The sequence below is a fragment of the Delphinus delphis genome, chromosome 20 (assembly GCF_949987515.2).
Source record: "Delphinus delphis chromosome 20, mDelDel1.2, whole genome shotgun sequence".
In the NCBI taxonomy this organism is placed as follows: Eukaryota; Metazoa; Chordata; class Mammalia; order Artiodactyla; family Delphinidae; genus Delphinus; species Delphinus delphis.
This window is the reverse complement of record NC_082702.1, coordinates 39,479,783-39,506,916: the sequence shown is the minus strand read 5'-3', so window position 1 is coordinate 39,506,916 and position 27,134 is coordinate 39,479,783. Positions and strand designations below refer to the sequence as shown.

General features: G+C 41.1%; 1 long non-coding RNA gene across 1 annotated transcript in view; it reads left to right on the top strand.

Annotated features, from left to right (window-relative positions):
- Nucleotides 1-6,184: 6,184 nt before the first annotated feature.
- LOC132417127 (uncharacterized) overlaps nt 6,185-27,134 on the top strand; it is a 365,235-nt gene continuing 344,285 nt past the window's right edge. The window contains exon 1 of the long non-coding RNA XR_009517761.1: nt 6,185-6,239. This is a non-coding gene — a long non-coding RNA (uncharacterized lncRNA). The remainder of the gene's footprint in view (nt 6,240-27,134) is intronic.

Sequence of the window (27,134 nt, the reverse complement as noted above, 5' to 3'; positions counted from 1 at the left end):
AGAAGCCTGTGCATCACAATGAAGAGTAGCTCCCGCTTGCCACAACTAGAGAAAGCCCGCATGCAGCAACAAAGACCCAACGCAGCCATAAATAAATAAATAAGGAAGGAAGGAAGGAAGGAAGGAAGGAAAATAGGGGAGAAAAGGTATTCAAGAGAGATAAATATTGAAGATAAGCAAAGACAATCCAACACGGGAGCAATAGGAGTCCCTGAAGAAGGAAACCAGGGCAAAAGAACAGAAAAAAACATAATTCAAGAAAACTTTCCTGGGACTTCCCTGGTGGTCCAGTGGTTAAGATTCCACCTTCCGATGCAGGGTATGCGTATTTGATCCCTGGTGCAGAACTAATATCCCACGTGCCGTGTGGCAACTACTGACACCACACACCATAACTAGAGAGCCCGTGTGCCGCACCTACAGAGCCCACGTGCTCCGGAGCCTGTGTGCCACAATGAAGAGCCTGCGCGCTGCAACAAAAGATCCCGTGTGCTGCAACTAGGACCTGATGAAGACATAAATAAATAAATAAATAAACATTAAAAAAAGAAGACGTTCCTAAAAAAAAAAAAATTGGACTTTAAAGATTGAAAATATGTTTCATATTTTCTATTCCTGAGAATATTGACACAGAACTGTTAAATCCAAGACATATTCTAACATAATTACTGGACCCTAAAAAAAAGAAAAATCCTGTGGGTATCTAGGCCCAAAGACCTAGTGACTTTAAAGGAAATGAAATTAGATCATTATCAGAGTTTTGGCAAGTGATGCTTAATTTCCCAGGAGAAAATGGCTAGTAACATTTAACGTACTTGAGGAAAGTGTGTGAGCCAAGGAGCTTGTGTCCACCAACCCTTGATGTTCAAGTAAAAAAGGGAACAAACTATTATCCGTCTGCAGGAATGCAGGAAATTTAATACTTTTGAGGACTGTGCTAGCACATGACCTTCAAACTGCCCAATTAACTACGAAGACATTAATGTAAGGAACTGTGGTAAGCTTGAAGTATAGAATTACTTGCAGAACTAACAAAAAACAAACAATTAATGGGAGAGAGAATAGTGTGTAGGTGGCTAAATTCTCTGACAGTGTAAATAGATTGCAGCTAAAAAAGTGCGAGGAGAATAAGAAGATAAAATTGAAAAAAAATTCTTTTTTTAAAAAATTTTATTGAAGTATAGTTGATTTACAACGTTGTGTTAATTTCTTATGTACAGCAAAATGACTCAGTTGTGTGTGTGTATATATATGTATATATATATATTCTTTTTCATATTCTTTTTTCCATTACGGTGTGTCACAGAATATTGAATATAGTTCCCTGTGCTGTACAGTAAGACCTTTTTGTTTATCCATCTTATGTATAATAGTTTGCCTCTGCTAATCCCAAACTCCCATTCCTTCCCTCCCCTACGCCCCCTCCCCCTTGGCAACCACAGGTCTGTTCTCTATATCTGTGAGTCTGTTTCTGTTTCATAGATATGTTGATTTGTGTTGTATTTTAGATTCCACATGTAAGTGATATCATATGATATTTGTCTTTCTCTTTCTGACTTAACTTCGCTTAGTATGATAATCTCTAGGTCCATCCATGTTGCTGCAAGTGGCATTATTTCATTCTTTTTGATGGCTAATATTCCACTGGATACATATACCATTTAATCTTCTTTATCCATTCATCTGTTGATGGACATTTAGGTTGTTTCCATGTCTTGGCTGTTGTAAATAGTGCTGCTGTGAACAGAGGGGTACCTGTATCTTTTCGAATTATAGTCTTGTCTGGGTATATGCCCAGGAGTGGGATTGATGGATCACATGGTAACCCCATTTTTAATTTTTTGAGGAGCCTCCATGCTGTTTTCCATAGTGGCTGCACCAAAAAGAATTTCTTTTTAACTTTCAGTAATCGTATTGGTGATGGTAGTATTAATATTATTACTCTGAAATTATTATGTGTGTAATGTGCAATAAAACAAAGAAATAATTATGAGATATTCAGGTTCGATCATCTCCCGAGTCTTGAGAATCAATATTCTTTCTTTGTGTGGAAGAAAGAAGACACAGATGTAATATAAAAGTGGTTATGTGCAAACCCCATAGTCTTGAATTCAGATCAGAAGCGCCAGTCAGTATATATTCATGTTATGGACGATCTGTTCATATCACTGTTACTAGATAGGATGAGATCTAACTCATCCTTTAGATCCTTTAGATGGCTGAGGAAGATTCAGTTATATGGTTTTACCACAATTTATTCAAATATATATATGTTTCCTCCCCAAATTTTACTATTACAAATCATGTGGCAATGTGTTTCCGAGTATATGAAAGAATATTTTTGAATGAGAAATTCCTAGGAGTAGAATGCAGGGTCAAGGACTATGATCTTTGAAGTGTATTATAGAATTGCCTTCCAAGAAGGTTGTATCAATTTGCATTTCTACTATGAATGGCTGAGAGTACTGTCTTCCCACAATCTCATTAACCTATTTTCAGTCCAGTGGGGAATATATTGCTTTGATATATATTTATTTGATCATAAAGAGAATCTTTTTTCAAGTTTGTAGGCCATTTGTATTTCTTTTGTGAATTGCCTACTTAAAATTTGACTCATTTAAAGTCAGATGCTTTTATTGTTTATTTGTAGGCACTTTTGATATATTAGGGGTGTTTATACTTTTTCAGTTGTACATTTTGTAACTGTTTTTCCTTAATCAGGCACTTATTTTAATATGAGACTTAAAATTTTTGTGTAGCCAAACTCATCAAACCCATTCCCCTTTTAATGACTCCTGGATTTTTTGTAACATTTAAAAAAATGGTCTACTTTACCTCCAAGTCATAATAATTCTCTCATATTTCTTCTAGTAGTTTCACAGTTCTTTATTTTACATTTAGATTTTTAATCCACTGAAACTTTATTATGTGTGGAGTGAAATAGGTATATATGCATGTAGGTATGCTATCTGTGAATCATCTGTCTATCTATCATCAGTTTGCCCAACAGGTAGGCAACTTTCCAACAACCTTTGGAAAATAGTCTATCTATTCCCCCTTGATTTGAAAAGCCACTTTCTACTCACTAAATTATTGTATGTAATAGGTGTTCTTTATATTTCATTATGTTACACTGATCTATGCCTGTATCTTTGCTGGTAGCATAGCCTTTTTTTTTTAATGATGAGGGGCAAGAGTTTGTAAAGTTTTTTTCTGTTCACGTATCTAAATGGGCCAAGACAACAGACAGACCTTGTTATACCAGCAATCTGCTGTATAAATCCTAGGCTCCCGTTCCGGCTCATCCCTCTGACTTCTTGGGTCCCCTTTTTGGCGTCCTGGGTCCCCTTAGCCTCTCGGTCTTATTTATCCCTCTAGGGGCCATTTCAGGTATTTCTATACCCTGACCAAATCTGTACCAAACTTTGAATTATTTTAGATTAATATACATTTCAACATTTGGAACTTGCTCTCAAGTTCCCGGCAGTATTATTCTTTCACATATGTCTTCACTATTCTTGCACATTTGCTTTCCAAATGACCTTAATGATCAATTTGTTAAATTAAAATAACTATTAGGATTTTGATTGAAATTGCATTATATTAATAAATTTGGGCAAGAGTAAAGAAATACACAGTGTGTGTCTTCACATCCAAGAATATCATCTCTCACTCTAGGTCTTTGGAAAATGCCTTTCAGTACATTTTCATACAAAGTGCTTGTGTTTTTCTCATTAAATGTATTTTTAGATGCAATATAATTGCTGTGGTATTTTGAATGTGGTTCTGCTTTCCAGTATATATATATTTTCAGTATGTTTTACAACTGATTTCTGCTTATATAAAGTTAAGTTATCACAGTTAAAAATATTTACCCACCGAAAGCAGGAGGCAGAGTCCATTCTTGTGGAGACCTTGAGGGATGGGACAGGTGGGCTGGGGAGACACCTCTCCTGGGTGCATCGCATGTGATTTTCTTCTCTTCTCCCACATTTGAGGGCTGGCTCTGTTACAAGCTGAGCCTCATTCCAGGGTGGACTTTTCCCTTGCTTGAGCCTTGGATACCACTAAGTCAGCACGTCAGCTCACTCAGTGACCTTCCAGAATCTCCAGGCACCTGTGAGATTTATAACAAAATGCTACTCCTCCCTTTCCCAAGCCTCCCATTCTGTGCTCAGAGATGAGGTATCCATGGCATTACTGGTGGCCCAGAATAGTATCTATTTGCATCACACAAGTCAACATTTAATACGTACTGTGTAGTCTTTCTTGATAAAACTTCTAAGTATACTTTATGGCAAGAGAGTTTAGATATTTCCTATAACATTAGATACTTTCAGGAGTTCTAGGGTAGGGAATATGCCAGCTTATTATACCCCATGTTGCTAATTCCCTGTGGAAATTGGTACAAAATTGCACTGACATGGGCAGGACAAAACGTTAGGTGGTAAGTGAAGCCATTGGGGTCTGTATTTTTCAAGCCTGTATACATACATATATATATATGTGTACACACACACACACACACACACACACACACACACACACACACACACACACACACACACCCCTTTCCTGGCTTTCGGGTACGCTCAGTACCCAGCAGGACTGAAGTCATGTACAGAGCCTTCACAATTAATATTGGAAACTGTCTAACAAATTGTACAATTTGGTTTAATGGGATGTCTGATGAGTAACACATGGTTGTTTGTCAACTAAAAATATGTTGAAGACCTTTCAGCAAACCAGGGGAGACATCTCTTGTGTCACATCTCACAAACAGCTGCGCCCTGCCCTGGGTACACATAATTGCTGAAACTGATTGGGGAGGGCTGGAAGCGTTGATGCTGTCGTATTAATTTGCTCCATAAATCAACACATGAACTTGACAGCCCTTTAAAATCTTTATCATCGTGCATTTATCTTTTCTGTTCTGAAGGAGCTGTATCTGACTTCGATCCAAAGCAACTTATATTCATTAAACAAATATTTATTGAGCATTGACAGGTGATGAAGATTAGTATTGGCAGGGTCTGGGACCGTCTTCAAGAAGCTCACAGTTTCACGGGGAAATAGACATATAAGCAAAAAATTGCAACTTAGTGTGATCAGGGCGGTGATAGGCATCGAGGTAGTGTTGCTGCAAAGATTCATTCATTCTTCATTCATTCATTTATTCATTCCACAAAGACTAAGACCTGCTAAGATAGAGGTGTGGCCTCTGCAGACACAGGACACAGTGCCTACTTCAGAGAGCTCAGTCTAGGAGCAAGAAACAGACATACAAATGGATTATAAACAAATATAAGCTATCGCAATCTGTAGCGGGTATGGTGGGGCAGGCCAGAGCAGGGAAAGGTCATCTCATGTCGGGGAATCAGGGAAGACTTAATAGGTGAAGTGGTGCTTGAGGTAAGTCTTGAAAGATGGGCAAGTGTTTATATCCTGGGTGGGTGAGGAAAAAAAATCAGTGATGGGAGTGGCATGTGCAAAGGCCCTTTTTTGTGGGGGTGGGCAGTGCAGAGAGAACAGATTGTTCAGGACCAGGAAGTAGTGTGGCATGGACTGAGCATGGTGTGAGGCGGCTGTGGTGAGAGGGGCGGCCAGAGGATCAAGTGCAGGTCACATCATGAACGGTCTTAAACGCCCAGCCAGGGAGCCTAATGTTTTCCCCACACCTCATTCACAGTCAAGTCCCAGCCTTGTTCTTCCTTCCTCGCATGATATGGGAACATATATGTATATGTATAAGTGATTCACTTTGTTATAAAGCAGAAACTAATACACCATTGTAAAGCAATTATACTCCAATAAAGATGTTAAAAAATAATAATAACAATGATGTTTCTATAACCAAGGTTTAGAAATGTGATTTCTGAGACCCCCTAGCTCTGTCCCTTTAATTTCTTCCCTATTAAGGAAACTAAAATAAATTATCTATAAAGATTGTGTAAAAAAAAAAAAAAAAGAAATGTCAGCTCTGATTGTTTATGTGATGTAAAACACAGTGCAAAGTCTCAGGCTTGAGAATACCATGCACGTGAAATAGGAAGCTTTGGATTAAGTTTGGTTGCCTGTTTATGAGGTTTTTGGCTTGCTTATCTGTTCACTTTTTTATCAGACCCCACCTTAGAACTAGAGAATCAATCTGAATATTAACAAGACCTTCCCTCCTCCCCCCACCAGGTGATTCGATGCTGAATTAACTATGAGGAGCGTTGGTCCCCCAAAAGAGCCAGGTCAGTCTGACTTCAAAATGTCTCCTCTTTCTAAGACCTCATGTTGCTCTATTTTGGGTTACCTCCCAGGTTTATTCCTAAATATCATGAACAGTTTTGGCCAGGAATAATGGATCCGTCGTCAGAGGCTGCATATTTCTACCTATAGTGCGAGTTTTGGGTTTAAAGTGCTGATACGGTTTGTGACTGATCAGAATGGAAAATAGCACAAGGGGCTCGCCAATTTGTAAGGCTATGAAAAAGTCTTCATGGAAAATAGAGTAGAAAATTCTTCATTCTAACACGGAGTCAAGTGGTTTCTTTTTAAGCTTTTTTTTTTTTTTGATGTGGACCATTTTTAAAGTCTTTATTGAATTTGTTACAATATTGCTTCTGTTTTATGTTTTGGTTTTTTGGCTGCAAGGCATATGAGATCTTAGCTCCCGGACCAGGGATCGAACCCGCACCCCCAGCATTGGAAGGCAAAGTCTTAACCACTGGACTGTCAGGGAAGTCCCTCAAATGGTTTCTTATGAAAGAAAATTCTGATATTAAGAAGAAACTCATACTGGGCATATACCCAGAGAAAACCATAATTCAAAAAGACACATGCACCCCAATGTTTATTGCAGCACTATTTACAATAGCCAGGTCATGGAAGCAACCTAAATGTCCATCGACAGACGAATTGATAAAGAACATGTGGTACATATGTACAATGGAATATTACTCAGCCATAAAAAGGAACAAAATTGGGTCATTTGTAGAGACGTGAATGGACCTAGAGACTGTCATCCAGAGTGAAGCAAGTCAGAAAGAGAAAAACAAATATTGTATATTAACACATATATGTGGAATCTAGAAAAATGGTACAGATGAACCGGTTTGCAGGGCAGAAGTAGAGACACAGATGTGGAGAACAAATGTATGGACACCAAGGGGGAAAGTGGCCGGTGGTGATGGGATGAATTGGGAGATTGGGATTAACACATATACACTAATATGTATAAAATAGATAACTAATAAGAACCTGCTGTATAAAAAAAAATTCAAAAAAAAAGAATAAAAATAAATAAAAAGAAACCCAATCTTACCAAGACGATTTATTGGGCAACGTTTGCTGACACTGCAAAGTATTTTCTTCTTTAACTACTCAGTGTGCTTACTTATTCATTGATTCATTCATTCCACAAACCTTTGTTTCCTGTGCTGTGTCCTGGAAACAGAGGAGTAGTACATGGTCACTGTCCTCAAGGAGTTCATGATCTGGAGGAAGAGACAGATAAAACACGAATTACAACCCATTGTCATACGTGATAGATTACAGCCCTTTTGTGACACAGACTTTTCTGCTGGTCCCAATTTCAAGCATTTTGTTTAATGTGTAGACCACATATGTGAGTGTCTCAAAAAGTTGTCGAATTTGTGTACTGTCACCTTAGTTATATTCTAGTTACCAACAAAGTGCTTGGGAGTAGGGGAGTGGTACAGAGAAAGGGGTAGCTTTGTTGGCTGGGGATAATTCATAGGGTTGAAAACCTTCGTTCACTCATTTGATAGATATTTACTGAGGCAGGTATAGGAGTGGGGGATCGGGGGATTGGGCGGATTCTTGCAATATCAAGTATAACCTGTGGCAGAGTAAATGTCTGTAAATACATTTTTAAAAAATAAATTTATTTTATTTATTTATTTTTGGCTGCATTGGGTCTTCGTTGCTGCACGTGGGCTTTCTCTAGTTGCGGCGAGCAGGGGCTACTCTTCGTTGTGGTGTGAGGGCTTCTCACTGCGGTGGCTTATCTTGTTGCAGAGCATGGGCTCTAGGCGCGCGGGCTTCAGTAGTCGTAGCACGCAGGCTCAGTAGTTGTGGCTCGTGGGCTCTAGAGCACAGGTTCAGTAGTTGTGGCGCATGGGCTTAGTTGCTCCATGGCATGTGGGATCTTCCTGGACCAGGGCTTGAACCTGTGTCCCCTGCATTGGCAGGTGGATTCTTAACCACTGCGCCACCAGGGAAGCCCTGTAAATACATTTTTAAGGGTGGTTTTTGTTTAAAAAATCTGAATGACCAAGGGGGATTGGGGATTAGGAATGAACAAGATATCCTTGGTTCCTGTCCTTTGTCTCCCAGAGAAGATGCTGCTAAATATATAATCAGATGATAAATCAACTAATTCTGCTTGTGACAAACATTTGGGGGAGGTGGAGAGTTCTATGAGAGTATGTGATGAGAGAGGTGACCCAGCCTGAGGCATCAATAAATGCTTCTCTGATAACTGGAAATGTATAGTCTTTGACTTACATCACCCCATTTCCTCCTCCCCCAGCCCCTGGCAACCACTACTCAGTTATCTATTTCTGTGAAATAATGTGTGTGTGTGTGTGTGTGTGTGTTTAGATTCCCATATAAGTGATATCATACAGTATCTGTCTTTGTCTGTCTGATGGCTTATTTCACTTAGCATAATGCCCTCCAGGTATATCCATGTTGGTGCCAATGGCAGGATTTCTTTCTCTTTATTGGCTGAATAATATTCCATCGTGCATGTGTGTATATATACTTATAGCACATTTTCTTTATTCACCCAGAGGTCAAAGGTACAAATTTTTAATTATAAGAAGAATAATTTCTCAGGATCTAATGTACAGCATGGTGACTATAGTTAATAATACAGTATCGTGTGCTTGAAAGTTGCTGAGAGTAGTTATTAGCCACACACACACACACACACACACACAATTAAGTATGTTAACTGAGGGAGGTGATGGATATGTTAATCATCTCGATCTTGTTAATCACCCTATAATGTATATGTATAACAAATCATCACATTGTACACTTTAAATATATGCAATTGTATCTGTCAATTAGTCCTGAGTAAAGTTAAAAAAAAAGAGAAATGCTTCTCGGAGGCTATGACGCATGAGCTGATACTTGAAGGGAGCCTACTGGAGGGAGGTGCATTCCAGGCAGCAGGAACACCAAGTGCAAAGGCTCCGGGGCACAATGGAACTTGGTGCATTCCTCCAAATGAAAGCTAGTGTGGCTAGAAGAACATGGGCCGTCTTGGAAGTTAGCTGTCCTCCTTACTTGGCGTTTGTTTAAATACAGAGTTCTCTCTCAGCCTCGTGGACAGGAGAGATGTGACAAAATAGAAAGAAACCTGGCCCAAGAGACCACTTACCAGTTATTTAACCATGGACACTGACCATCTACCCCATCTACCCCAGTGGGGTTTCCTGCTCCCCCTCCCCCGCTTATCTGCAAGACATTGTGGATGGGAAAGTGCTTAGAAGCAGTACAAACTCTGTTGTTATGAACTGTATGGTTATGAAGTCCCTGTCTCGCCTTCTGTTACCTCAGGGATACATCTGTGGGGTAAAGAGAGGTAAAGTGGCTATGATCCTGGCTTCCGTGTTGACGGGTGGTGGTTAATTTAAGAGACTTAAGTTTTTCTTCTTAAGCGCACAATAGCATTGTAGAAAACAGCTGACTGTCCCCAGCTGCCTGTAAACACCCAACCGGAAGCAGCGGACAAAGAGCTGATTATGACAGAAAGGCACCCGGCTGTTAGTACTTGAGCTGACAGATGTCATTAGCAAGTGAGAATGAAAGGGAAATTGGCCAGTTGCCGGGAGAAGCGACGACTCTCTGCACTTCTTAGAAATCCGGTGGACAGTACCATAGGGGTGGCACTTGGATGGGGTGAGGGTCATGGCTGGGGATAGGGGTGTCTCAACCATAGATCCAGACCATCTCCAGCACTGTGGGGACTTGAGGATGTAATTATTCTCAGATCGGGAATAGGTGGGAACCAGGGGAAGACAGTAAATGATTCAAAGTTTAACTCTGAGGATTAACAGTTGAGGTACGTGATGGGTTGAATGATGTCTCCCCCCACCTCGCGCCCTCCCCGCCCCCCAAGATATGTTGAAGTCCTAACTCCGAGTACTTCAGAATCCGATCTTATTTGGAAATAGGGTCTTTACAGAGGTAATCAGTTAAGATGAGGTTGTTAGGGTGGGTTCTAATCCAATATGACTGATGTCCCTATGAAAAGGGGAAATTTGGACACAGAGCCAGACACACACAGAGGGAAGATGGAGTGAAGACCCACAGGGAAATGATGGCCATATAACTGGAGTGATGTATCTTCAAGGGATATATCAAGGGATGCCAAGGACTTCTGGTCAACACCAGCAGCTAGAAGGAACAAGGAAGGATTCTCCCCTAAAGTTGTCAGAGAGAGCCTGGCCCTGCCACACTGTGATTTTGGAGTTCCAGCCTCCAGAACTATGAGACAATACCTTTCTGTTGTTTTAAGCTACCCAGGTTTTGGTACTTTGTTACAGCAGCCCTGGGAAACGAATCCAAGGAGCTTTCCATGAGGATCGTTTAACTTTTCAAACTTCTCCAGTAAGACAGAGGTACAATATTTTTGCCACAGATATGAGGGAGGCAGTCATTTTCTCAGAGCCACTGCCAATTCATTCAAATACTTATCATATCCCGACAGTGCCCGCCTGCACGCATGCCTCCTCTGTCCAGGCACCATGACAAGTAGAACATCTCAGTGGGGAGTAAAATAGATGCTTCACAGAAAAGCAGACCTGGACCAAACGTCTGCTGTGCTGCTCCCAAGCTGTGTGATCCAGGGCATGCAACCTTCTCAGGTCTCAGTTTTCACATCTGTGAAAGGAGGATTATCCCACCACTCTCCTGGGATGCTGGGGAGATTCGCTGGGAGTATGCGTGTGAGGCGCTTAGCCCTGGCCAACTCGAGGAAGTGCTACAACACTGCGATGCGTTATGATTAATATGATCCTATCCAGCAGCTGTTTTCTTCAGCCGCAGGCATTTACTGGCTTGATGATCACAGACTGTGGGAGACGATGTTCAGTGACACCAAACTCTAACTCCCATAACTGACACCTTAGAGGATGGGGAATGGACACAGCTGGCCGTTTGCAACCTCCCGTCTCCCTGGCGTCTGACTCAAGGGCCTGGGTGTTTTTTTGCTGACTTCAGGCTTCTCCTAAACTCCACTCTGAACACTGCCTCCTATGCTCAGGATCTCTTTAAATCTCTTTCCCCTCTCTCCCATGGAAACTCACAGTCCTTCACATTGGTTAATCTATTTATTATTTATTTATTTATTTAATTTATTTTTCACTGCGTCGGGTCTTAGTTGCGGCACGCGGGATCCTCGTTGAGGCAGGCAGGATCTTTCATTGCGGCGCGTGGGCTCCTCTCTAGTTGTGGCTCACGGGTTTTCTCTCCTCTAGTTGTGGCACACGGGCTCCAGAGCGCGTGGGCTCTGTCGTTTGCGGCACGCAGGCTCTCTAGTTGAGGCGTGCGAGCTCAGTAGTCGCGGTGCATGGGCTTAGTTGCCCCACAGCACGTGGGATCTTAGTTCCTTGATGAGGGATTGAACCTGCGTCCCCTGCATTGTAAGGTGGATTCTTTACCGCTGGACCACCAGGGAAGTCCCCATGATGGTTAATCTAAAAGGGATGCCTACACTGATTGAAAAACCTTATACAAAGGTGTGAACAAATGATAGTTCATACTACTCCTTGGGGTTTTACCATTTAAAATAGAGTTTGTTAACTTCAAAGAAGTTCTGTTTGATGGAGTGGTTGTGGGAAATATGTTTGTGGTCTGGATTTGGGGGACAGTACCTGCTATAGACTGAAAGTTTGTGTCTCCCCCCCGCTAATTCATTTGTTGAAACCTAATCCCCAATCGAATGGTCTTTGGAGGTGGGGCCTTTGGGAGGTGATTAAGAGCCCTCATGAATGGGATTGGTGCCCTTATAATAGAGACCCAGAGAGCTCCCTTGCCCCTTCTGCCAAGTGAGGACACAGCGAAAAGATGGCCCTCTATGAACTAGGAGGTGGGCCCTCGCCAGACACCGAATCTGCCGGCACCTTCATCTTGGACCTCCCAGCCTCCAAAACCCTGAGAAATGATTTCTGCAGTTTACAAGCCACCACTTCTATGGTGTTCTGTTATAGCAGCGCATGTGAACTAAGATGGTCTCCCTTTCTACTAAATGAACCCCAGAAAAAGACAGTGTGTCGGCGATGGGACACGTTGTTTGTGAAAGGCCGCCACTGCGGTCTCTCCCATGACAGACCACTGGCTTGACATCACTTTCCACCTTCTGTACAGTATAGGAGGGTTGTTTGAATTAACCAAGGGCATCTCGGCTTGCTTTCTTGCTATTCCCAGAACTTGACTTCTTCCCACTCCTGTGATGCTGTTCCCTATGCCTTTTCTTTCTCTGTGTGTTACCATTTTCACGTTAACGAAGTCAAAGCCAAACAGGACCCGTGACTGGAGAATATGGGAAACTATATTTCAGTTATTGTCTCAAACCAGCAATAATAGAGAATTCCTCCTAAGGCTAACTCTGGATTTGGCCCTGATATTCCCAGACTCTGACTTTTCACCTGCCGTTCTCTCTACCTGGAGTGTCTTTTGATTACCTTGACCTCCTGTTCAACTCCTCCTTGTCTTTCAGGGGCCTGCTCACCTGTAACCCCCTCTCCGAAGCCTTCCGTGCTGCTCTGTATCCCTGCTGAGGTGCTGGTCACATGGGATTGTTCACATATCCGTCTCCCCCTCTAGACTGTGAGGTTCTTGGGAAAGAGGATGGATCTAATTCAGAGGCCCAGGCATATAGTTGGGATCATTAATAATTGATGCACAAATGAGTGGATAAATAGGTGGAAAGAGGCAGGGAGAGATGGATGGGTAGATAGATGGATGAATGGATGAAGGTGTGAGATAATTTCAGCATCTCTGACCCTGCTTCAGGTAGGGATGGAATTTACCTACAAGTTTGTGTTATCTTTTAATGTGGACACAGGTCTGTCCATAGCCAACACGAATGAGATAGATAGATGATGGATGGATGGATGGATGGATGGATGGATGGATGGATGGATAGATAGATGAGAGAGAGAGAGAGAGAGAGAGAGAGAGATTGATCGATCTACTATGGCGTGAGCAACTGAGAGTTCGTAACCTTTCCTGATGCATTTCATAAATAGAATGTATTAACTCCGAAGAAGATGGACTTGGTGGACTGTGTGGGAAATACTTTTGAGGACCACATTTGGGGGCAGTGCCCCTTTGTCTTGCTTCTATCAGAGGTTCCAAGTTTGCTCACCTGCTCCCACTTCCTGCTCTGGGTCTGGACTGCTCGCATCTCTGTGGCCTCCTGCCTTGCCCTCCCGGCTGGATTTGACCTTCTCTGATTCAACCCGAATGGGTCTCAGCTGGACCTCCCAGCTCCATGGGTGCTTGGGTGTGGCAGCACCGGAGGAACAGAAGGCCCAGTGGGCAGTCCCTACTCATGAAGGGCTGGAGAAAGAACAAGGGGCTCCGAGCGGGACAACCTGCCCCGGCAGCTGGGATGTTTGGAACGTGTTGCTCTGATGCTGCTAAGCTGGTGGCAGCTTTCAGACAGACACCCCTTGCGGTCTTCTGTGTGTGTTCTTGCTTCCTTTTATCTAAGATGAGTGGTGATTGAAGCTGGAGAGGAGCCTATTGTCTGGAAAGAGAGCTGACCAGCAACAGGTTTTTATAAAATCCATGGTTCTTAAAGGAGAGAGCTCTGTCGATTTTGGGGTCCTAAAGACCACTTTACACAAAACCTATATGTGCCTTTGTCTGAAGGGCAAGGCGGGCGGGTGGTCTCTTCCCCGAGGCTGAACTGTATTTGCAGGCAACCCCACCCTCCAGGTATAAAAGGCGTCCAAAGAAAGCCTCAGGCTAGATTAATCTGACTCCTTAAACTTGAAAGATTTTTATTCATATTAGGGAGACTGAGATAACTTATTAGATAAAACAATACTTGCGAACTTGGCAACCTTTAGCCAGGCCATCACTTCCCCTGCCTGGGTTTCAGTTTTCCTACCTATACCATTGTTAGAATGCTGCTCTCATACTTACTTCATGGAGCTGTGCAGATCAAATAAGTTCACATACATTGTAAGATGTTAAACAGATGCTAAGGTTTGATGGTCATTATTATGAACATAGTACCAACCGTCCGTCTCAGAACAGAGGAAGTCTGCAGAGTGACCTGGAGAGTTAATGGGACCAATGATATTTATCCTTCGACATCCACCTCTTCACGGTTGTCTGTGTCAGAGTCTCCGGGACTGGACGTGGAGATGGGTGGGCAGGTAGTAGAATTGCAGTGAGTTTCTCTCTTGGTTTTAGCATTTCTGGCTGGGGGCATTTGTGTGGGTCGGTAAAGGGTATTGTTAGAATATGAAATCCTAAGTCACATGAGGAGAGAATTACTGGTATTCAAGGCCTTCCAGAGTCTGCCCGGCAGGCCCTCACCCTCTGCTTTCCACTTTTACAATCACATTTTGTCTCCTCTAGACTTAGCTCTCGGCTACACTGAGGGACAGCCTTATCCTGCCAGGGACCCATCTAGTCCAGTCCCGTCTCCCTATTTGGATCACACTTTTCCTTTTTCAGGGAGTGAGAAGTTGTGCAAGTCTGAGATTTTATTACAGGCAGGGGACCCAGGAATTCCTGAATCCTCATGTCTATCCATTCTTTCTTCTATGATGTCCAGGAGGGAAAGCTATTCCCAGGGTAAGGAGAAGGAGAAGGAGAAGGAGAAGGAGAGGAGGAAGAAGAGGAAGGGGAAAGGGAAGAGGAAGGTAGCAAAGGGGGAGGGGGAGAAGGAAAGTTTGTTACATTGTTTAAGGGAGATTTAACCCCAAGAACTATGGTGGATTTCTGGTGTACCAGGCTAGACACTGTGAAGCACTCCCTTTTGAAAATCTAAGTGGACTCAAGAGACATCAGAGTAGCTCAGTCTGTCCATGTGCCTTAAGAACCAGACCCAGGGGCTTCCCCAGTGGCGCAGTGGTTAAGAATCCACCTGCCAATGCAGGGGACACGGATTCAAGCCCCGGTCCGGGAAGAGCCCACACGCCGCGGAGCAACTAAGCCGGTGCGCCACAACTACTGAGCCTGTGCTCTAGAGACCACGTGCCACAACTGCTGAGCTCGTGTGCCACAACTACTGAGCCCACACACCTAGAACCCGTGCTCCGCAAAAGGAGAAGCCACCGCAATGAGAAGCCCACGCACCGCAACAGAGAGTAGCCCCCGCTTGCTGCAACTAGAGAAAGCCCGCGTGCAGCAACAAACACCACGTAAAAAAAAAAAGAGAGAACAGACCCATCCTCAGCAGGGTCACCTTGTTGAGGGAAAAACTATACTCAGAGACCCTGGCAGACGAGTTTTTAGAGCGTCAGAACAGGACCGAGGCCCCATTTCTGGAGCAGAGCTGTCCCAGGCTGTCAAAGCCGGCTTGATGGTCTGGGGTGGCCCCTGAGTCTGGACCCCTGAGGGAGAACAGAGAAGAGGCAAAAGGGACAGAAAACCATGTCCTTGCTGCAGGTCTCGCCACTCTGGCCGCGTGGAAGGAAGAGATAGAAAAGAAGAAGCCATGTTCATACGAATTGGATGCCGCTTCCAGCCCAGAAAGACGCTCTCCCCCACCTCCCCATCCCTTTTTTATTGTTTTGAAAGTAAATTTTTAGTTTAGAACAAGAAGAGATATAACCAATCACTCATTTAAAAAAAAAACTGACAAATACAGTGAACATGATAGAAACTTAGAAAAGATAATTTTATTATTTTCTTGACGTATCTCTAATATTTTTCTCCCATAATCTTTGGCTACATACTATCATTGTCTTCATATGGCCACAAATTTATATTTGTTTTCTATAGACAGAGGGATAATTCAGTCTTTCCTCTAGCATGACTGATGGAAATATATTTATTATTGTTGCTTTAAAACATTTTTTTCCGTTTCACTACTCTTCATTGGTAATAGTATATATATTTACAGGAATTCTGTCGAATTTGGGAAAGCATTCTATCAGATTTCTTACCTATAGAATCTCTAACAATTTCAGTGTAGATTTTTTTAATGCAGTTGCTAATTTAAAAAAATATTTTTTATTGAGATATAGTTCATATACCACGAAATTCATCCCTTTGAAGAATATAATTGACGAAGTTGTACAATTATCACCACTATCTAATTCCAGAACATTTCCATCATCTCCAAAAGAAGCTGGGTACCTGCTGGCAGTCACTCCCCATTCTTTTGTCCTCCCCAGTCCCTAGCAGCCACGATTCTACTTTTTGTCTCTATGGATTTGTTTATTCTGAACATTTCCTGTAAATGGAATCATACGGTATGTGGCCCTTTGTGTCCGACTTCTTCCACTTAGCATAATGTTGCCAAGGTTCGTCCATGTTGTAGCGTGTGTCCCTACTTCATTTTTTTATATGGCTGCATAATACTTCATTGTATGGATAGACCACCTTTCGTTCATCCATTCATAAGTTGGTGGGCATTTGGGTTGTTTCCATAGTTTGGCTGCTGTGAGTAATGCTGCTGTGAATATTCATGTGCGGTTGTTTTCAAGGACATGTTTTCATTTCTCTTGGGTATATGCAGAGGAGTGCAATTGCTGGACCATGTGGTAACTCTATTTAACTTTTTGATCTTGAGACTTTCTTTTTAAAACATTTTTATTGGAGTATAGTTGATTTACAATGTTGTGTTAGTTTCAGGTGTACAGCAAAGTGAATCAGTTATACATATACATTTATCCACTCTTTTTTTTTTTTTTAAGGTATGTGGGCCTCTCACTGCTGTGACCTCTCCCGTTGCGGAGCACAGGCTCTGGACGCGCAGGCTCAGCGGCCATGGCTCACGGGCCTAGCCGCTCCGCGGCATGTGGGATCTTCCCTTGTCCCCTGCATCGGCAGGCGGACTCTCAACCACTACGCCACCAGGGAAGCCCCCTTTTTTTTGTTTGTTTGTTTTTTATCCACTCTTTTTAAAGATGCTTTTCCCATATAGGCCATTATAGAGTATTGAGTAGAGTTCCCTGTGCTATACAGTAGGTCCTTATTAGTTATCTATTTTATATACAGTAGTGTGTTTACACGACGGGCAATGATACCGCTTCACCTTGAAAGCAGGTTAAGGTTGGGTGGTGGTGTGGTGAGCTGGGGGAGGGCACTGTGGAGCACCCAGCTGAGGTCTTCCAGTGCTCCCTTCTGTCTTTTTTGATTGCCCAGAGCAATGTGTCCTGTGTCAGGGACACAGCAGGAAAAATAAACCCATTTATGGGTTGCATTTCTAAAAGGTAGAAAATGAAAGTAACTGTATTTAGTCCCATGAGAGAAAATGCATCCTTGCCCTTTAAATTACTTAGCATAGTGCCTAAGAGTGAGCTATAGACCCGGGCTGCATGGGTTGGCATCCCAGCTCCACTACTAACTAGCTGTGGACCTTGATTAAGTCACTTGACCTCTCAGCGCCTTGGTGTCATCAACCGTAACGTGGGGAGATGCTGACACTCGTACTTCCCTTGTGGAGCTGTTGTCCTCACATGATGATACATGTAACATATGAAACAGGGTCCCTGGAAAATGCTCAGCCTAAAGCGACCTTCAAAAGGTCACTCTGAGAGTGGGTGTGGAGGACAAGTAGGCAAGAGCGGGAGGGAGGAGATGGGGATAATGGCTAAAAGGCTCTTGATCCTTCAGTCTCTAATCAATAAGCAATTTGCTGGTGTTTCATGAGCCTTTAATCAGATAATTTGGAGCCAGGATCCAGTTTTGATGTCATGTGAAACACATGGAGTGTATTTTATTTTACTTTACTTCTTTTTTTTTTTTTTACTGTTTTATTTCATTTTAGTTATTCATGCTACCTGGTGGACTTTCTTTTATCCTAGTTTCTTCATCGTGCGGTCAAGGACCTGGATAATTGATATTTTTTCTAGGGCCCCGCCCCCTATCAAACACACATGATAACACTTGACTTGATTTTATGAGCTTCAAATGCAAAACAAGATCATATCATGTTTTATTTGCGTCCTGCCATCAGAACGTCACTCTGTTCCTTGCGGCCAGGAGGTCTCTGAGGTGGCTGCTACTTGTGGCCCTCCTGGCCCCTCCATTCCATGGAAAGGACGGGCTGCTTAGAGGAGGGGGATTGTCCAGTGCGGGGGCCCCAGGCGCAGGCAGAAATCCACCTCTGAGTGAAGTACGTGGCTCTCCATCAGGGGACCTGGCTCTCTCCTGGCCATCGGGGGAGATTTGCACACTAGAAGCGTGAACGTGGGCGTGTTCATAAGGCTCATGTACACAGGATCCAATAGCTTCCAAGAGTAGCCGTCATCCTTTGTTCAGATTCTACACGCAGCCTGCGACCATAACTTGGATTTCCTTGGTCCCTTGATAGTGGGACCAAAGCTCTCTGGGAACAGGTATGGGTGTGCCAATGGTGGGGACGATCCATCCACCTGTGGGAATCAATGCTGTGTGCTCAGGGTCTGTGTGAGGAGCTTCACGGGATCTTGTCACCTCAGGGCACATGGACAAACTCGAGTGTCTAGCCGTCCGCAGCCGTGGATTTCTCTGCAGCTGTTTCCCTGAATCCAGGTACAGTGGCCTCTGTACCTCTCGTCATTAGGCAAAAGGCTAATGTCAACAGCCATCAATTTAGTTAACTGCCTGGGCTGATATTTCTGTCCCCAAATGAAGGGACATTTAACTTCCAGCTAAAAGCATCACTAGGAGTCTTTAGTAAAACCAATGCCAAGTTGATTTGTTTGTTCGATCCTGGTAAAGAGATAACATGGGCTTGTTTGTGCTTGTTTTTCCTCAGTACAATCATTGACTTTACCTAGAGCTTTTAAAAAAATTAGCTAAAATCCGCAGTTGAGTTAATAAACAGAGTTGAAAACCTCCAAGCTGATAATGCAGGTACCATCTACTGACTGGTCACCCTTGATGGACATGGCCCAGCAGGTGACTCTGGGCTGCATTGTGCAGGGCAGGGACTCTGTTTTCTAGAAATCTACAATTGTTTTAGACTCCTCTTTTAGTCCAGAGTCTGGGCCCTTGGGCACAATCAGTGTAGTTGCATGCCTTCCAAGAATTTAATATCATCGTCAGCCTGGCAGGAACTTAGCTTTCTTATGAGTTTTGGGAGGTTGTGAGTGCCACCCACCCCACATTTAGATTCCCGCAGGTGACAAGCCTGGTTCCTCTATGTGAGCATTGCATTTTAACAATGACATGAGCTCATTTTATTGAAAGCTTAAGATGAGACCAGCATTGTTCTGATCACTTTATGTGCCCTATGAGACAATGGTGTTACTGTCCCCATTTTACAGATAAGGAAATGGAGATCCAGAGAAGATAAGCAACTTGCCCAATAACAACTGACATTACAGAGCTCTTTTCATGTATCGGACTCTCCACTCTCCATGTGCCGGGTTCTTCACATTACCTCTATTAAATCTTCAATGATATAAGTTCTATTATTATTTACATTTTTGTTTATGAGGATGCTCAGGTGCAAACAACTAACTTATTCAAGGTCAACTAAGTTATTCAAGGTCACAGAGGTGAGGTAAGTCAGGCTTGGGCAGTACCTTGGCCAGGGTTGCTTCAGTTCTCAACCATCATGCTATCCCACCTCTCAGGAGATATTTAACTAGAATAACTTGGTTATCTGTGAGCTTAGATGTGTTGTTGAATTTTCCCCTTCAAGGCATAATGAATTACCTAAAATGATTATTATGCTTTGTTCATAATTTATTTTCCTTTCTGAAGCCAGTCTGCAGAAACTTAAAATATATCAGACTGAACACTAAATGAGATTTCTGCAACCTTTTTGTGAAAAGTAATCGGCAATATCCATTAAAACAAATAACATACTTATCTTTTTTATTCACTCTTCCCACTTTGGGAAATTCTTCTATAGAAACAAAAGCACCAGGGAGATTAAGTGTATGATGAAGGAAGTTTTTGCAACATTGTTTGTAATAACAAAAACTTGGGCGAGCCTGACAGCCCATCATTGGGGTGGAGGGAGTGGAGACTTGTGAGTAGACGGATAAATCTACTACAGTGGATAAATGCCATTGTCCATAGAATGGGATGTTGTGTAGCTATGACCTGGAGTATGGTTAGGTGATAGAAACAAGTAGCAGAAACACCTGCAGAGGAAACAGTTATTTAAAAAAACAAGCTAGTGTCCCACACCTTCCTACATACATGTGCATTTGACTGTTTGAGTCTTAGAAGCGTGGAGAGGAGTGTGGAAGGACACACTTGCTGTTAACATTCATTACATGGGAGGTGGCCCATACAAGGGGAAGAGTGAAGTTGGGGTGCACTCTTTTTTGTGTGTGTGTGTGTGAAGGTTTTTTTAAATAAATAATTATTTTTAAAATGAATTAATTATGTTTATTTTTGGCTGCGTTGGGTCTTCATTGCTGCGTGCGGGCTTTCTCTAGTTGCGGCGAGTGGGGGCTGCTCTTCATTGTGGTGCGCGGACTTCTCATTGCGGTGGCTTCTCTTGCTGTGGAGCACGGGCTCTAGGCGCGCGGGCTTCAGTAGTTATGGAGCACGGGCTTAGTTGCTCTGTGGCATGTGGTATCTTCCCGGACCAGGGCTCGAACCCGTGTCCCCTGCATTGGCAGGCGGATTCTTAACCACTGCGCCACCAGGGAAGTCCAAGGGTGCGCTCTTAATTTTCTGTGTTGTTTCATAGGAGGTGTTGAACCTGTACTTTTGAAGCTTTAAAAAAAACTTTTAAAAACGGAAGTATAATTTACATAGTGAATGCTTAGTTGGGTACGGGCATGCATAGCAATATCTTAACTGTACAGCTCAGTCAGGTTTGACAAGTGCTTCCAGCCCTGTAACCCACACCCCTGTCCAGATATAGGACACCTCCACCGCCCCAGGGAGCCGCTTTGTGTGCCTCCCGCCAGCCCCGTCATTCCCTGCTACCCCCTCTACCAGAAGCAACCACTGATTCGATTTCTATTGCCATAGGTTAGCTTTTCCTGTTCTAGAACTTTATGGAAATAGAATCATACAGTGTGTATTCCTTTGTGTGACTTCTTTTGCTCAACACAGTGTTTCTGAGATTCATCCACTTTGCTGCATAAATCAGTAGTTTGTTCGTTTTTGTTGCTAGGTAGTATTCCACTATATGTACTCCACAGTATTCCACTATATGGATAAACCACAGTTTATCCATTCTCCTGTTGATGGACGTTTGGGTTGGCTGTTATGAATAAGCTGTTATGAATGTTCTTGTATAAGTATTTTTTTCCTGTGGACATACATTTTCATTTCTCTTGGATAAATACCTGGAAATAGAATTGCTGGGTCGAAGGGTAGGCATATAGGCATACGCTTAACTTTATAAGAAACTGGCAAAGTTTTCCAAACTTCTTGTAATTTTGCACTCCTGTCAGCAAAGTGTGAGAGGTCGGATTGCCCCACATCCTTACCTGACAGTTTGATATTGTTAGTTTTGTATTAGTCAATCTATTGGCTGTATAGCAGTATCTCCTTGTGGTTTTCATTTACACTTTCGTAACGACTCGTAATGTTGAGCACTTTTTCATGTCCTTAAATGCAGACTTCCTGGTTCCAGCTATATGGTTAACCTTATATGAATACCACATTTTCTTGATTAATGTAGCTTTATTAAGTTTTGAAACCAGCTGGTGTAAGTCCTTCAATTTTTTCTTCTTTTGCAAAATTGTTTTGTTCTGGCTCTCATCAGAGTTTTGGTTACAGTTCTTACATATATTTTGTTAAATTTATCCCTATTTCATGTTTTTTGATGCTCTTATAAATAGTACTGCGAAAATTACAGCTTCCAATTGTTTCTTGCTAGTATGGAAATACAATTAATTATTGTATGTCGATGTTGAGGCTGTATCCTGCAGCTTTGCTAAGCTCGCTTTTTAGTTCTGTTTTTTTTTTTTTCCAAAGCTTCCTTAGGATTTTCTACATACGTGACTATGTTACCTGCAAATAAACAATTTTATTCCTTCTTTTCCAATCTGTACATCTTTTTTTTTTTCTTTTCCCTGCTTTGATGCAGTGATTAGGACTTCCAATAAAATTCTGAAGTGGTGAGAGTGGGCATCCTTGCCTTGTTCTCTACCTTAGGGAGAAAGTATTCAGTCTTTCACCATGAAGGGTGACATTAGCTGCAAGGTTACTATGGGAAACCCTTTATCAGATTGAGGAAGGTTCATTTTTATTCCAAGTTTGCTGAGCATCTTTATCATGAATAAGTGTTGGATATTGTCAAATACCTTTTCTGCATCTTTTGAGCTACTCGTAAGCAGTTTCTCCTTAGTCTGTTAATATGCCAAATTATATAGATTGATATTTGAATGTTAAGCCAATCTCGTAATCTTGTGATAAAGCTATTTCGTCATGATGTATTATTTTATATATCTATATATTTCAATTTGCTAACATTTTATTAAGGATTTTTGTATTTGTGTTCATGAGGGATGTTGGTTTGTGGTTTTTCTTTTCTTGTAATTTCCCTTTGGTATGGTTTTAGTATCATAGCCGTGTTGGTCTTATAAATGAGTTTGTCAGTATTTTCTTCCCCTGTTTTCTGGAAGAGTTTATGTAGAATTGGCATTATTTTTTCTTAAGTGTTTTGATATGATTCAGCAGTGAAGCATTATGCATCTGGAGTTTTCTTTGTGGGAAGGTTTTTGGTAATAAATTTAATTTCTTTAGTAGGTATAGGGCTAGTTGTATTTTGTGTTTCTTCTTGTGTCAGTTTTGTAATTTATGTTTTACAAGAAATTTGTCAATTTCATGAAATTATTTAATTTAGTGGCATAAATTGTTTAGAATGTTTCCTTCTTATCTTTTTACCGTTGCAGTGTAGATAGTGATGTCTTCTATTTCATTTCTGATATCTGTAAATTTGTGTTGTTGCATGGTATATATTTTCTCATCTTTTTATTTGTCATTTATCTTTTTCTTCATATTTAAAGTGAATCTCTTGTAAACAGAGATTTATAATTGGATTTTGCCTAAAGAAAACTAACCTGAAAATCTATGCCTTTACGTTTAACGTGATTACTTGTATGGCTGTGTTTAAACTTACAATCTTTCATTTGTTTTCTGTTTGTCTTCTTTCCTGCCTTCTTTTGGATTAATTGAGCATTTTTTTGATATTACATTTTATCTTTTGTATTGGATTTTTACCTATACTTATTTATTAATATTATATCACTTATAAAATAATCACATATTGAATGATTTAAGAGCCTTGCAGTAGTGTACGTCCATATGCCCATCCTATTCTTTATGCTACTGTTTTCATATATTCTACTTTTATATATGCTATATTCCCTGAAATACATTGTTGGTTTTGTAAACAGTCAATTGAATTTTAGAGAAATTTTCCTTCAGCCTGAATAACTTCCTAAAGAAAAAGAATTATTTTGGCATTCAAGTCTACTGGTGATAAACTTTTAAAGTTTTTGTTTATTTAAAAATGTCTATTTGTATTTTCATTTTAAAAGATATTTTCACTGAATTTGGAATTATAGTTAACTTACAGTTAAGTTTTTTTTTTCCACTTTAAAGATGTTCCATTATTTTAAGGTTTGCATTACTGCTGATGAGGAGTCAATGATGTCATATCATTTCCTTCTCTGTAATGTGTCCTGCCCACCCTTTGGCTCCTTTAAAGATTTTCTCTTTCTCTTTGGTTTTCAGTTATCTCATTACGATGTGCTTAGATCTGGTTTTCATTAAGGGTATCCTGCTTGGATTTTGTTGAGCACCTTGAACCTGGGGATTGATAGTTTTAATCAATTTTGGACAATCTTTGGTATTACTTTAGTTTTTTTGGGTTTTTGTTTGTTTGGTTGTTTTTTTAGACCCAAATCTCTCTCTCCTCTTCTTTTGGCCCTCTATTTATCTAAGAGGCCACTGAGGCTTTGTTTATTTAAACAAATTAATAGACCTTTGTGGGGGAACAGTTTTAGATTTAAAGAAAAATTGAGTGGAAAGTACAGAGAGTTCTCATATACCCCCTACTAACACCTTAAATTTTCTGGTATTTTCTTTTTATTGGGTTGCTTTACAATGTTGTGTTAGTTTCTGTGGTACGATGAAGTGAATCAGCTGTATGTATACATATATGCCTTCCTTCTTGGGCCTCCCTCCCACCACCCCACATCCCATCCATCTAGGTCATCACAGAGCACTGAGCTGAGCTCCCTGTGCTATACAGCAGGTTCCACTGGCGATCTGTTTTACACATGGTAGGGTATATGCATCAATTCCAATGTACCAATTCATCCCTCCGCCCCTTCCCCCGATCCGTGTCCACATATCCATCTCTTCATCTGCGTCTCTATTTCTGCCCTGCAAATAGGTTCATCTGTACCATTATTCTAGATTCCACATATATCCGTTAATATACGGTATTTGTTTTTCTCTTTCTGACTTACTTCACTCTGTATGACAGACTCTAGGTCCATCCACATCTCTACAAATGACCCAATTTCATTCCTTTTTATGGCTGAGTAATATTCTATTGCATATATGTACTACATCTTTATCCATTCATCTGTCGATGGACATTTAGGTTGCTCCCGTGTCCCGGCTATTGTAAATAGTGCTGCAATGAACATTGGGGTGCATGTGTCTTTTTGAATTATTGTTTTCTCAGGGTATATGCCCAGGAGTGGGATTGCTCAGTCATATGGTAGTTCTGTTTTTAGTTTTCTAAGGAACCTCCATACCGTTCTCCATAGGGGCTGATCAATGTGCATTCCCACCAACAGTGTATGAGGGTTCCCTTTTCTCCACACCCTCTCCAGCATTTATTGTTTGTAGATTTTTTGATGATGGCCATTCTGACTGGTGTGAGCTGATACCTCATTGTAGTTTTGATTTGCATTTCTCTAATAGTGATGTTGAGCAGCTTTTCATGTGTCTCTTGGCCATCTGTATGTCTTCTTTGGAGAAATGTCTGTTTAGGTCTTCCACCCATTTTTTGATTGGGTTGTTTGTTTTTGTGATATTGAGCTGCATGAGCTGTTTGTATGTTTTGGAGATTAATCCCTCGTCAGTTGCTTCATTTGCAGATATTTTCTCCCATTCTGAGGGTTGTCTTTTCATCTCGTTTATGGTTTTCTTTGCTGTGCAAAAGCTATTAAGTTTAATTAGGTCCCATTTTTATTTTTGTTTTTATTTTCATTACTCTAGGAGGTGGGTCAAAAAAGATCTTAACGTGGTTTATGTCAAAGAGTGTTCTTCCCATGTTTTCCTCTAAGAGTTTTATGGTGTCCGGTCTTACATTTAGGTCTTTAATCCATTTTGAGTTTATTTTTGTGTGTGGTATTAGGGAGTGTTCTAATTTCATTCTTTTACATGTAGCTGTCCAGTTTTCTCAGCACTGCTTATTAAAGAGACTGTCTTTTCTCCATTGTATATTCTTGCCTCCTTTGTCATAGATTAGGTGACCATAGGTGCATGGGTTTAACTCTGGGCTTTCTATCCTGTTCCATTGATCTATATTTCTGTTTTTGTGCCAGTACCATACTGTCTTGATTACTGTGGTTTTGTAGTATAGTCTGAAGTTGGGGAGCCTGATTCTTCCAACTCCATTTCTCTTTCTCAAGATTGCTTTGGCTATTCGGGGTCTTTTGTGTTTCCATAAAAATTGTAAAATTTTTTGTTCTAATTCTGTGAAAAATGCCATTGGTAATTTGATAGGGATTGCACTGAATCTGTAGATTGCTTTGGGTAATATAGTCATTTTCACAATATTGATTCTTCCAATCCAAGAACATGGTATATCTCTCCATTTGTTTGTTTCACCTTTGATTTCTTTCATCAGTGTCCTATAGTTTTCTGACTACTGGTCTTAATATCTTGCATTTGAATGCTTCATTTGCTACAATTGATAAACCTACACTGATGTGTCAATATCACCCAAAGTCTGTAGTTTACGTTAGGGTTTACTCTTTGTGTTGTACGTTCTATGGACTTTGACAAATGTATGATACATGTATCTACCATTATCATATCATAGAGAATAGTTTCATCATCCTAAAATTTCCTTGTGTTCCACCTCTACATCTCTCCCTCCCATCCCCCAAACTCCTGGCAAACACTGATCTTTTTATTGTCTCCATAGTTTTGCCTTTTCCAGAATGTCATGTAGTTAAAATTATACAGAACGTAGACTCTTCAGAGTGGCTTCTTTTACTTAGCAATATGCATTTAAGTTTCCTCCATTTCTTTTCTCTTTTTTAAATTGAAGTATAGTTGATTTATAATAAGGTTCCTCCATGTCTTTTTGTGGCTTGATAGCTCATTTCTTTTTAGCGCCGAATCATATTCTATTGTGCGGCTGTATCATGATTTGCTTATCCATTCACTTATTGAAGGACATCTTTATTGCTTCTAAGTTTTGATAATTATGAATAAAGGTGCTGTAAACATTCAAGTGCAAGTTTTTGTGTGGATATGTTTTCCACTCATTTGAGCAAATACCAGTGAGCATGATTGGTGGATTGTGTGGTAAGAGTATGTTTAGTTTTATAAGAAACTGTCAAAGTGTCTTCCAAAGCATATCATTTTGCATTTCCACCAGCAGTGAATGGGCATTCCTGTTGCTCCAGAACCTTGCTGGCATTTGGTGGTATCAATATTCTGGATTTTAGCCATTCTAATAGGTATCTTGTGGTATCTCATTGTCATTTTAATTTGCAATTCCCTAATGACATATGTTAAGCATCTTTTCATATGTTTATCATCATCTATATATCTTCTCTTGTGAACTGTGTGTTCAGATCTTTTGGCCATTTTAAAGTTGGGTCGTTTGTTTTCTTATTGCTGAATTTTAAGAGTTCTTTGTATATTTTGGATGCCAGTCTTTTCTTAGACATGTGTTTTCAGGGACTTTATCCCAGTCTGTGGCTTGCAGTTTCATTCTCTTAACAGTGTTTTTGTTTTTTGTTGCAGAGTAGAAGTTTTAA